The 13,900-nt window shown below is 31.9% G+C and overlaps 1 protein-coding gene across 1 annotated transcript in view; it reads left to right on the top strand.

The window, feature by feature from the left end:
- Nucleotides 1-784: 784 nt before the first annotated feature.
- The window catches only part of LOC142336217 (glycine cleavage system H protein-like), an 81,736-nt gene continuing 68,620 nt past the window's right edge, over nucleotides 785-13,900 (top strand). Inside the window, exon 1 of the mRNA XM_075384887.1 lies at nucleotides 785-794. The gene's annotated coding sequence lies outside the window, so the exon portion shown is untranslated. The remainder of the gene's footprint in view (nucleotides 795-13,900) is intronic.

Genomic DNA, 13,900 nt, shown 5'->3' with positions numbered 1-13,900 from the left:
ATCAGAGTTTATTCCATTCATGAGATGTTTTTATTGTACTGGTGGGCTTGCATATATGACTCTACAATTTCGTACGATTTCAGTTATAGTTACTATAGCTAGGAATGTTGAAATAATCACAATACACGGTACTAGAAAGATAGTTAAGAAAAATATTACTTTAGATAATATTAAATATATTGCTATTAATGCTTCTGTGAAATCTTTTTTTGAAACTATTGTATTTGTACTTGTTCTTAGTTTGTTCGTTGATGTTGGTGTGAATTTTAGTGTGAATCGGATACAATGCTCCACTGTAAGGTGACAGTTATTTACTGGTGTAACTGACACTTAACGGTGCCGCATTATCAAATTTTGTGAAAAACTTTTATTGATATGTTACTCTAACAACGAGTGGTATCATTACCGATGTTACTTTTTTGTTCTGTCGTCAACGAGGTGTATAGCCTCCTTTTTTAAAACTACAAGGAAAACTGTGTGTAACTGGTTTAAGCTGACACACTCTTTAGTGTTAATTTGTTGTTTTAGTGTTTCAAATTCTGTGATTGTCTCAGTACACGGTGGTGTGTTTTTAAGTAAATCAAAATGTTTTTCTCCCCAAAATAGTTTTTATCTCTTGTCCAGTTTTTGTTATTCCTTCTATGATAAAGAGGTAGTCTTGAGTTGATACTTTACAGTTTGTTAGTCTAAGACTATCGTCATCAAAATGTAAATGACTGCCAGATGGGTAGTCAAGTACAATAAAATTGTTTAGTTGGACTGATATTTTTATGACAAGTTGGTTCTTATTAAATGAATTTAAAAATTCTGAGACTGACAACATAGGCCGAATTTCATTACGGTGGTGACTATAATGATGTACTAGTCTATCTGAAATGAAATGTAGATAATTCAGTTTACCTGGTTTTGCTGAATTGTTTTATGTCGGAATAGAATAATAGGAATGTTAGATAATTTCGGAAGCAGTTTTTGGGAAATTACTCTTTTAAAATTGTTCAGAAGTTATTGAGAGTCTTTTTCAGATTTGAAGATCTGAAAACTGAACGATTTAGGTTATGATTGGGTTGAGAATGAGGAAAAGAATTGTTTATTAGATCAGACTTGATCGAAAGCTTTCTCTAAAATTTATTTTATGGACTTATTTTATGGAGTTTTTATTTTGTGGATGAATCCAATTGAGGTTGGATTTGAATTCAAAATTTTCTGAAGTTAAAAACTGAATTAAAGTTAGAAACTGAATTTAAGTTTGTTGAATATTTTGTTTTCAGCTTTGCTGAATTGAAGAAATTTTTCTAATTTAAGAGAGGTTGTGATTCGAACAAGACAAAATCGGAGTTGTGATTTTTACTTGAATGTTCGGTACTCTCTACAATGTTGGTGACATTAACATATCTTCTGTTTTTCTTTCTTGATTCTTGAAGTTGCCAATTTTTCTAATTTTTCTGGTTGTAATTAGTATTTTGGATTGTTTTCCTTTGATTTATGAGTATCTTTTGTGGATTTTCTACGGCTTTCTTGTTATGGTATTTTTCTTGTAATTGTTATGTTTGAAAGTAATTGGTATGTTTGATTGGTGGATGACGTCATCCCTTGTTGATAGGTAAGATACCAATTAGTTATCATTAGATACCAATTAGGTAAGTTATCCTGAAGGTTGTAATTTTGTTTCAAGTAGGTCTTTTATTGATGTTGTTCAATGATAGAGTTCAATGTGAAGATGGTGGCTCCAACTGCTCGCTTTTTCAAATCCTTTGAAAGATTAGTGTTAATGAGGTGCAGTTTCGTTAATTATTTACAGTTTCAATTTGTTCAGAAATGGTGCAAATGGTGCAAATGGTGCAAACTGTTAATTAGTCTTTTTGTTTGCAACGTAAATAGTCGTTGATGGTTGATGTTGTGTTGTGTTGAAGTGTCTACTTCAACACATAATTGATCTGTGTTAGATCTATTTTGTTAATCACCATCTGGTAATAGTGGGCAATGTTAATTAGGTTGACATTTTTAGCCTGTTACTAATGGCGTCTGCCTGGGTGCCGTTTGTCCCGATACTTTTTTTTTCGAGTCTCTTCATCTTACGAATGAGTTTGATTGTTTTGATCTTTTCTTTTGCTGATAATGATGTGTTCGTTTACTAATGAGGTATGCGGTTAATAATGAGGACTATGACGTCCGTCTTTTTAGCGTCCGTTTTTGCTTGTGACGTAGGTTTGGGTTATGACGTAGAATTTGTTAAAATGTCACTGTGAAATGTCTAGTTAGCCGAAGGTCATTTGACCGAAGAATATTGAAATTTGAACTAATTTGTATTTGTATATATTTCAGGCAATGAGTCAACTCACTCTGGATTGTTATTGTCTGCGTTGTTACATGTAGGTTACAACACATGTATTGTTACAACGAATGGATTGTTACACTATTCTTACTGGATTATTACACTATTCATACTGAATTGTTACACTTAGTTATATCACTATTTGGTTATTATTTGGGGTTTGTGTTAAATAGTGCTTGTAGGCTAACGATGTTGTCAACAGTGTCATTTAGTTCTGGCAACAGTGTTATGTGTTCTTTGTCTTTGACCTGTATTATTACTTTGTACTTATTCGGTATGAGCGCGTTACTCGTTTAAAAAGAGGAAGTTATTTCGATTTGTAAAGAGGAAGTTATTCTTTTCCTGTATGTTTATGTTGTTTGTGTTGAACTCATTATTTTTTTATTTCGTATTCGTTTTAGTGTTTTATCCTGTTTTGTAATAGCAGTAATTGTGCCTTACCTGTTTATTGTTATCTTTATTTTTCCCTTTTTTATATTATCTATTGTATTATAATAACTTGTATATTATTAATGTTGATTTCTACAAAATGTATTTTCCAATCCGTGAGTCCTCAATCGTAGAGGATATTATTATTTGAAATTAATTTGTTAATTAAAATTTGTTATTTGATTTATTCGTTTATTGTTTTTTACTTCAATTAACTTCAAAATCGTCTATTCCAATTCCAAGCCTGTGAACATCAAAATACCTTTTGTGCTTTGGTTTATTGTGTTTTTGCTATTTTGTTTACTTGAAATTACCGTGAATAATCTTTAGTGGTTGGTTCAGTGGCCAGTATCATAAACAGTTTGTGTTATAATAGTAATTTGTTACTTGATTTATATTGTTTTTTTTGTTATTTGATATATTTTGCTTTATTTGTCATTGGATTTATGTGGTGGCGGCTTGTGTTGGAGATGGATGTGTCCTGAGGTGGTTGGAAGGTCATAGTGACCGTGAGAGGAGATTGTGACTTGAGGTGTGTGAAGAAGATGTTGATTACGAAGGAAGAAGATGTTGATGATGAAGAAAGTATTCACCGTTTTGTTAGAATTATTTATTTATTATTTGTTACCATTGAAGATGTTAATACGTGTGTATTTAGGTAATTTGGCAATTTATAAGTTTGAAAGGTGTGCATTTATAAGTTTGAAATTTATAAGTGTGAATTCATAAGTTTGATAATAGATTTGGTGTGATCGATCTGGTTAACAAGTGATATTCCAAGGATTGTTGTAATGTGTTTTAAAGGTTAGGGATTGAGTTAGGTGTATATGTTGTTAACACTTTCTACATTGATTGATGTGTTTTGTACTTTTTGTGTATTATCAGTATTATTGTTTTAATATAAATGTTCTTTATCAGTATTATTGTTTCAATATAAATGTTCTTTTTGGATAACTTGATTTCGGGGGTATACACACAGGTTCGGGTTAGGGAAGTGTGTTAGAATAGAAATACTGAATGTCGAAATACTGAATGTATACTGGGTCTATTGAGTTACATATTAGTCTATTGCAGAGCTGGAAAATACATAGTGTCTTTCATCAAAATATTACTCTGTATTAAAATTGGTAAACATAAATATGATTCGTAAATAGAATAGATTGTATTTAATATATATATATATATATATATATATATATATATATATATAAATGTATATATATATATATATATATATATATATATATATATATATTTATATTAATATTGATATATAACATACTATAGAGATAATAGTTTAGAGGGTTAGCTTGTGTAATAATAGGGTTAGCTTGTGTAGTAATAGTTGTTAATATGAGTATCATAGTTTCATTTAAGGAATTATATGTTTAATAATATTATGTAATTATTTATTATTAGTATTATTATTATTTTACGTTTTTGCTACTGTAGTGTGACCTTCCTTTTCCGAAAGTTATATTGATGTGTATGTTTTGTATCCGGGTTGTGGATATCTTTTTGAATGTAAGTTGATGTGTTTGGTTGTTTCAGTGTTGGTACTTCTTTTGTTAGAAGATAATTTTGTAGTTCTAATTTAAGGTGCTTTTCTTTTGGATAATATGGTACAATGTGATTTCTGTGTATTGTTATTTGTTCTTTTTTGTTGTCTTTCAAGATGTATGTAGTTTCAGTTGGTTTATCAACAATCAAATATGGTCCTATTTTTAGGGGTAATAGTTTTTTCGATACTCCTTCAATTTGTTGTTGGTTAGTGACTAAGACGAAGGCATATTTCTCAAGTGGTTTTGCTGTTCGAAATCGAATGTTCATTTCATCTGTTAGCTTCTTTCTGTTGTATAGAATTTTTGTTATTTTCTGATATGTATTGTTGTAGTTTTTTCTTTGTCTAGGAACCATTTTGCGAATGTTCCTTTCTGTAATTTTGCGATTTTAGGATGTCTGAAATGGTTTTTGTAAGTGTGTATGTTTAGGTTGTGTGTTACATGCACTTTTTTCCGATGGGTTGCAATTACCCATTTCATCCGTTGTTGTTCCGAGTTTTATTTTTGTTGGTTTTCTCGGTTTTTGACTGAAAACGACTTCATATGGTGACATGCCGAGTCGTGTTTGATATTGTGTGTTGTACGTGTATGGGAAGAATTTTGCCTTTCTTGACCAATTATTGTACTTTATATTTAGTAATGTTCTAATGAATTGTCCAATTATTCTAATTGTTCCTTCTACTAATCCGTTTGTCCAAGGTGCATATGTTGTGCTTGGTTTAAACTTTATTTCGAAGTAATTGCATAAATGTGTTAGTTCTGTATTGATATACTCAGATCTGTTGTCAGATCTGATTTCTTCGGGTAATCCGAATTTCCTGAACCAATGTTCAAATAAAGCTGTAAATGCATAGTGTGCATTATTTTTTGGTGCACACATTATAGTAACATAGTGTGAGAATGCGTCAACTATGACAAAAATGTAGTTATTTCCTTCTGATGTAGGGTAAATTGGTCTTTTTGTATCTATCATTATCATTTCGTTATAATAAGTTTTTGTCGGTGCTAGTTGTTCTTGTTTACTTTTCAATTTTGTGTTCGCAAACACTTTGTTTGTTTGACATTGTATACAATCTGCAATTAGTATTTTTATCCAAGTTGTAAGGTTTGGGAAGTTTTTTTCCATTATGTTTCGTTTTGTTTTTTCGAGTCCCGTGAGACATACTAGGTCTATGCAATGGTTCTCGTAAAACGTGCATAGTAATAATGTTAGTGGTAGACAGATTCGTTGAATTGACTTTTTATGAATATTTATCACAATTTTAACTATTTCTGAATTTTCATCAATGATGATCGATTTGTATTTCCTGAAGTATGCGAATAGTCCCTTTTTTCCACGTATGTCCATTGTTACTGAAGGTGGTTTATTGTTATGTTTTTTCCACATTTTCACTTTGTGAAGTACAGGGTCTAATATTTGAGTTTCTTTGATTAGTTTTTCTGTTACTTTTGTTTTTTTGTCATAGAAAATGTCTGATATTTTTGCGTTTTCATAGTTTTGTTTTTGTTGTGTTTTTATGTTATTTATCAATCTAAGATAATCATCGTCATAGTGGATTGTGTATGGTCCAATTTGATATTTCTCAATAATGAGATCATCTTTTTCTACTGTTGGAGAGTGCCAATTCTTTATTTTCGGTTTATATTTTGGTATCAGATTTGTTTTTGTCTCTTTGTGATACTTTTCGTATGATATTGGATCATATTCGTTTTTGTCGATATTAATTTCGAAGTAGGTGTTGTGAAAGTTAGCTAGTATGGGGTAATGTGTTCTATCTGTATTTTCGTTGGTTATATTATTGCATATACTATATTTGCATTCTAGGTTATTTGCGAATAGTGTCTTCGCAAAGAAAAATTTTACGTTTTCTGGTAATTCTACTGTTATATCGCGTGTTTTGGTAAAATGTTCTTCGTCTATTGTTCTGCTGAGAAAGTCAGGGAGCGATAGGTTTTTTCCTTCTGTCCAAATTATGTGTAAATTTGGAAATTTCATTATTATTAATTGAAATCTATAAACTCTATGGTTTTGTTTGTTCTTTTGAGTAAATAGATAGATAATCGGTTTATGGTCTGTAAATAATACTATTGGGTGATTTTATCCTGTTATTAGGAATTCGTACTCCAATAATGCGAAAATGATTGCTGAACATTCTCTGATTAAGGCAAATAGTCGCATTTCTATAGGTGTGAACTAGAATTTGCTAGAATTTGTATCTAGAATTTGCTGATAATAATTTCATTTTCTTTTCAGTTGGGTGCTGTTGTAGCATTGCTGCTCCGATGCCTGTATTCGATGCATCTGTTATGATGTAAAATGGTTTTGTAGTGTCTGGCATCGTTAGTTCTAACTTGTGCGTTATTGTCTTTTTTTTATCTGTTCAAAAATTTTTTGATGTTCTTGTGTCCATTTGAAATCAGTTTCTTTGTGCAAAAGATTATAGAATGGTTGTAACATTGGCTGGATGCCATATACGTATTTTGCAAGAAATTTAATTGTTCCTAAGTATCTTTGTGATGCTTTCATACTTTTTGGGGGTTCTAGTTTTTGAAAACCATCAATTCTTGATATTAGTGGTTTTACCTTTTTGTCTTCAATGATATAGCCAAGCAATTTGACTTTTTTCAACATAAAGTATTTTTTATCAGACGCTGCTTTGAGGTTCTCTTTTAAGAGTACTTTATGATATTCAATGAGGGTTTCGTACATTTGTTCGTATGAGTTTGTTTGAATGAATATATCGTCAACGTATGTAATTACTGTTCCTTTACGAATTAATGGATAAAGAAAGTGTGTTAGTATTGATGCAAATGCTGCGGGTTCAATTGATATTCTGTAAAATAAACGTTTAAAACAATATTGTTCATTGCAAAATGTAAAGTGAGTGTATCTCATTGATTCTTCGTCTAGTGGTATTTGGTTGTATGCGCTATTTAGATCAGCTGTTGTGAATATTGTTCCATTTATGCGGTTAAGTGCGACGTCAACAGGTTCGATTGGCCAATTACATTTTGATTCATCAATCATGCTATTCAAGTATCGTGCATCTAGTACTATTTTCAATGATTCAATGATTTCAATGATTGTATTACCTGTAGATAGTTGTTCTTTGTTCACTGGCGCAATTATGTCGTACTTTTTTAGTACGCCTAGTAACTTCTGGATTCGTTCTCTTAAGTGTATGGGTACTTTGCTTAATCATTGTTTCTTGAAAATTGCATCTTTCTTTATAGGTAGATTCAGTTTCACTTTTGTTTTTCCAACGTCAAATTTTGTCGTTGCGTAGACTTGTCTGTAATCTAATATGATTGTTACTACTTTTTCAAATTCGTCTTGGGTTAAGTGTGAATGTTGAGAATCGAACATTTGAATAAATTCTTTTTCTGATTCTGTGTAATTATTAATGTTAAATTTGCATTTGAAGTTTGGTTTTCTTTCGAATGTTGCTACTTGTTCAATTGTTTCGCTGTCTTGTATTATTAGTATTTCGTTGATATCATTTTTGTTTTCATATGTTAAGTGATATAATGCTGTGAATAAGTCTATGGAATTTGTCTGATACATTTCTTCGTTCTGTTTTTTGAACGTAATGTTTTGATACATAAATTCAATTAAGCCTTCATTAATTGTTACTTTGTGTAGGTTTTTATTGACTAAGAATATGTCCATGAAGTGTTCTTTTTCTGCTGTAAGATCTTCTATATCCGTGAATGAGAGATTGTGGTACTTGTTAATTGGTTCAAAATAATAATTGGAATTATAAATTGCTTTTCCGTTTGACTTTTCCATTTGTCTGAAGATGGGTATCGGAAATGTTATGCATCTATGTTGTTTTTTTTTCGAGATAGATCGATTCTTTGTTATAAATTGGATATATTAGGGGTATCCTTTTAGTACTGTTCATAAAAGATGTAATGTCATTATCTAGAATTGTGTTATTGTTTATTGTTAATTTGTTCGTCTTTACATTTATTGTTTCTATATATTCCTTGAAGAATGGCGTTCCAAGTATGTTGTGATTACATTGAGTAACATAAAAATGAATGTAAAAATTGTGTTGTATTTCATTTCTGTTGTTTGATATTCTATCTGGTGTTAAATTTATTGTTATTGTACCAAATGTTTCTATGGTTGTATTATTAGCTGCTGTTAGTGTTTTGTTTGCTCGTTCAAGATGTATATCAGAGTTGATGTATTTTATTTCAATCCAGGTGTCTTCGTTTAAGAGGTTTAATGTTGCTCCAGAGTCCAGTCGAAAATCAATTTCCAATACTGGTTTTTGCTTTGTAAAGTCTTGTTCGATTTTGTTACACTGATACATTGGTAGTATCCAAGTTGGGTTACTTTCTAGTGCATTCACATTAGTATTGCATGTGTCTTCATTCGCGTTGTAAAATTTGTCAAGTATTTCTTGATCTTCATTTGATGATTCGGATGTGTATTCATTTTCGTCAAATCCAGTTGGATCTTCGTTTTGTCTATCTGTCTCTATATTATTTATTCTGCCTTTATTTTTATTATTGTTATATTTGTATCTATCTGTTCTTCCGTCTTTTGATTGATGTCTGTTATTTTGTTCTCGATGTGTCGAATTTCTTCTATCATTTTTATTGTTGCTGTTTGAATAATGTCTGTTATTGCTATTTGATCTTTGTCTGTATCTACCAGTTCTATTTGATTTTCTGCTATCAAATCTTTGTTTGTTATAATTGTTATTACTATTATTGTTATTTCTGTTATACGGTGATTGATGTCTTGATTGACTGCGATTTGTGTACTTTGAGCTTGATCTACTATTGCTATATCTATTATAATTATTATTTCTGTTGTAGCTGTTTGTTCTACTTCTATTGAAATTGTTTCTGTTGTAACTTGTATTTCTGTTACTATTTTTATTATTCGAGTCACTGTTTCTTTGATAATTTGACATGTTATTGTAGTTATTTCTTGATTGTGGTCTATTTGGCAATCTGCTTCTTGAGCTGTTATACACTGGTAATGTTGATGGTAGTTGTCTTCCATTAACATTGTTGGAGTCGATTCTTCTATTTGGTAAATTTTGATTATTTCTCATGTGACCATAAAATGTTTTTTCTTTTGGTCTTGGTATGCTTTCTCGTCTTGGTTTTTTAAAGCATCGACCTTTTGTGTGGCCGTGTGAACTACAGTAAGTACAAAATAGCGCAAATTTTGGTCTTCCTTTAAAATTTTTTCTATCGTATGTGTCATTTATTCCATTTAGAACGTTATAGATTGTACCTTCAAATTGTTCTAAGTGGTTTTGATTTAGGTCGTTTATATTATTACAAGCTTCATTTGTTTTAAGTTGTCAGTAATGTTATTCGTAGTTTGGTTAATTTCATATAATCGTTTATGACTATTCGTTATTGTTCTTGTTAAGTCCATTTGATCTATTTTGTCAACTAGTGCTTTGAACGGCTTTTCTGGTTCTCTTGGTGTTTGTTTATGGTTTGCATGTTTTTTAAAGGCTTTTTTAGTTCATTATCCAAACATCTTATGAATGTTTGATTCATTACACTATTTCTATAATCTTCTGTATATAGTGAATATGCTGTTTTAACAAGTGTTTATATTCTTAGAGCAAGTGACCGTAATGATTCGATAGTATGTTTTTGTAGTTGTTGTAATACTATTTTTGCTTGTTGTTTTGATTTTTTTGAGTCGAACATATCTGAGAAATCTTTGCAAAGTGTTTCCCAATCCAATTTGGTTTCACTCGGTAGAGTTGAATACCATTTTTGAGCTGGGCCTTGTAATGTGTGTAATATTAAGGCTGCTCTTTTTACTTTCCATTGGTGGTGTCCTGGTTTGTTTACCGGTTCTATGCCGCTGCTAAACTCTTCAACAGTATATGCTGCATCTGTGCCATCAAATGGTCTTATTGTCGTTGGTACAGAACCACTACTTATGTTTTGTTCAATTCTTGTTTTTTCGTTTATACTCATTGATATTAATTGTTTATAGAATGGTAATGGAAGTTCTGTTACCGTTGTCTCTCTTTCTTCTGTTGTATTTGAAATTTTAGTGCTTGGGGTTGATCTTCGTGTTCTATTTTTGTGTCTGTTGTTTTGTATATTATTCTCGTCTACATTTCTGTTTTCTGTTCGTGTATTGTACTGTATATTAATGTCATTTATCGTTCTTTCGAATCTGTTAAACATTGATTGTAATGCTTCATCTTGTTTTCTTTCCATATTTTCGTTTACTTGTCTAAATTTATTTTCTATATTGTCTATTAATTTATTCGTATGATTTGTTACTTTTTCTGTGATTTCATCTTTTATTTCATTATAGTTATACATTTGCTGTTGCCAATGTAAATCGTGATTATCATTGTTTTCGTGTAGTGAGTTTATATATGCATTGTTTCTAATATAGTCTTGATTCATTGTTTGTTGAGTTTTCTTCCTAACTCTCTGATTTACTGTTGGCGGTATCCAATTCCCAAATTTTATTTTCTTTTCTTTTTCATCTGAATCGGAAATATATATTTCGTCTACAACATTTTGTTGGTTTCCAAACAATTTTGAGGTTAGTTGCTTGTCTGGTTTTATTGTTGATTTTTGTTTTGCTTGCAGACTTGTGTTTATTTGAACCTCTTTTGGTGTTGACGTTGTTGTAAGTGTTTTTGACAAGCTAAACGATGAGGAACCAAGTTGTCCTTGATCTGTGATTTGTACATAATCTTCTAGTCCTTGTATGTAATTTATACTGTCTGAACATACTTTTAATGTGCTTTCAAAGTGTGGTGAATAGTACTCACCGTCGCAGATGCGTCTAAGTTCTTCATTCAGATTTTCAATCTCCTCGTGAAATGTTTTTCCAAACTCTTTTCGTTTTTCGTTAATGTGTTCAAAGTTATCTAACCAAAATAAGAATGTAAATTCTGAGATAATTTAAATTATATCAAATGTAGCTGTTTTTAATTCTGTTTTTAGTTCAATAATTTTTGTTAACCAATTATTATAATTTAATATATCATTTCTGAGTCTATCGTTTACTGACTGTATTTGTCTTTGTTGGTCGTTCAAATATCCGATTGTGTTTTGGAGTAATTCGTATGTTGTATTTGGTATTGCTGTTATTTTTGATCTGTCTTGAGAATCTTCATGTCGTTTCAAGAATGTTTCAAACATATCCGATAATTTTGTTTCATTTTGAAAATTATAAAACGCTTTCTTGTTTCATCTGTTAATGTGAATATATAATGTTTGTTAAGTTGGTCTCTGCCCAGTAGTATTACTGGTAGGTAATGTTCTAGATGGTTTCTATGAATGTTGATTTGTTGTATATGTCTTATTTCTTTGAAGAATTTATTCTTCAAATTTATTAATATTTTGTGTATTGTCTCGCGGTTTTCTTGCAGACAATCATCAGAGATTGTAAATGGTGTTAAGAAATTGTTAGTATTTGTTTGTTGTAGATAACCACTGGCCATTGTTACTGCTGTTATGTTAGATCTCGAGATTGTTTTGTTCAATTGTTAATTTTTCCGTTATGGAGAATAATAGATGAAAATTTGTTATTTCAATATAGTCCGCCACTGGTCGCAACAGATAAGACGTGTGCTGAGGTAGGGTTAACTTGAGAGGTTACTCTACTTCTGTCTTATGGTATCTCAAGAATATAATCAAATCTTAAGGCACCTGACTAACTTAAGTTCTGGATCTCTAGTCTGTTACTCTTCTATCTGAGCTTCAGTAGACAGTGCACCGGCCGCAATGCTAAAACTAACGTATATCTCAATACTAAAACAAGAGCGGAGTAAAGAGAGAGAAATATACTTTATAATTATATCAGATATGACTGGTACCGACTAAGGGGGTAGCGTGTTGTGTAACCAACGGGTAAACAGATAAACATTTAAAGGAAAGGTATTTCCATATTTTTAACCAATCAGAGTTAAGTATTTTAGTTTATAATTACTAACATAAATTAAGTCTCTAAATCATTTTGTTGGAAATCAACACTGACTCCAATACCAAGGTCGATGAGATGCGATCAAACACAAGCATTCAAGGCAAAAGAATTTGAAATATTCTGTAAAAACAAAAACATAAAACTAATACTAGCTCCAGCCGGAGACCACAGGGGAACAGGTATGCTCGAACGATTAATACAAACAATAAAAAGTCGATTAGCGGTACTAGACATAGACCCCGCCTGGAGTAACGAAACGCTAAGTAGTAGATTAGCAAAAATAATAGAAAACATACGCCTAATCCCTAACAAAACAACGCCCTTCGAAGCGCATTATGGTCGAAAACCAAACATGGAATTATCAAATATAGTAGCTTAACCTTCCTCAAACAACTTAGCATACAAAAAACTCAAAATACGTTGTTTAGACAAAAAGTTGCTACGCCACAACGTCCTCACACAAGAAGAAATGTGGAGGCGAGACGGCCTTTCCGAAGACGAACTCGACATACAATACGCTACAACACCCCAGAACACAACAACTCCACCGGAAACAGACACAACAACCCCACTGGAGATAGATTCGGAAGACTTCGAAAACCTACCGCTAGCACAATCGCAACCACGTAAGATACCTCCTTCCGAAATTCACTACTCCATTGGAGATAAAACCACAAAATTAATATATAATAAGAAAAACGTAGCACGCAAAACAATCATTCGAAAAGCTAAGGAACCAAGACCAACTTTACCACCACAATGGACCATTATACCAGACGGTACAATAACTGACTATTCTCCTCTCACAATAACCATGGATACATCAAGGAGAAAAACACAGTAAAAAGAAAAAATGACATAGCTATAGCAACAGAAACTAAACCACTGTCACCTCCAGAGCAAAAACCTAGACTAATACACATGGTCGCATGTAAAAGCGTACGAGAATATAACAGAAACCAAGAAAAAAAACGTAAGTTCTGTTTAGAAGAAGAAAAGGCAGCAAAACGCGCAACAATAACAGCCAATACTCAAGGACCATCATCTCCACAAACAAACTCGCCATCAACATTGGCACCCAGGAAGAAAAAGCAAGCGGTAACAAAGAATACAACATAACGCTCCATGATAAAAACCGAAACCAAGTGGTCAAAGGATAAACTCGTCAAACTCGCCACCAAAAACCAACGTCGACAACAAAGTCTGCCAAAAGCTCCATCTGGAACAACTAAGAAGAAAAACAAACAAAGTACCCCCAAATCAAACTTTAATCACAAAGCTCAACAGGCAGCACTACTCGAATCCGCAAACTGGTCGCAAGTAAAACCAATAACAAGTCGCAACCAAGCTCAAGGATCACAAGACGAATCGGAAATCTCGAATAGATCATTCCTCATATTCAATGTCGATACACCCCAACCAAGCAGCATTCAAACACATATAGTCGATCCAGAAGAACCAGGTCAACCACAACGCATCATATACACAAGTAATGACCCCACTGACTTTATGACAACAAGCCCGGAAAGTCCTCCAATAACACACATAACACCACCTCCGAAAGGACAACAAAACATATTCGGCACTATCCAAGATGATCTATCGCAAAGCACAAAACGAATCAACAAAGCGGTA

This window comes from Convolutriloba macropyga, chromosome 3 (assembly GCF_964194025.1).
Source record: "Convolutriloba macropyga chromosome 3, txConMacr16.3, whole genome shotgun sequence".
NCBI lineage: Eukaryota > Metazoa > Xenacoelomorpha > Acoela > Convolutidae > Convolutriloba > Convolutriloba macropyga.
Note: the sequence above shows the minus strand (reverse complement) of the source record. Positions and strands in the feature narration are given on the sequence as shown.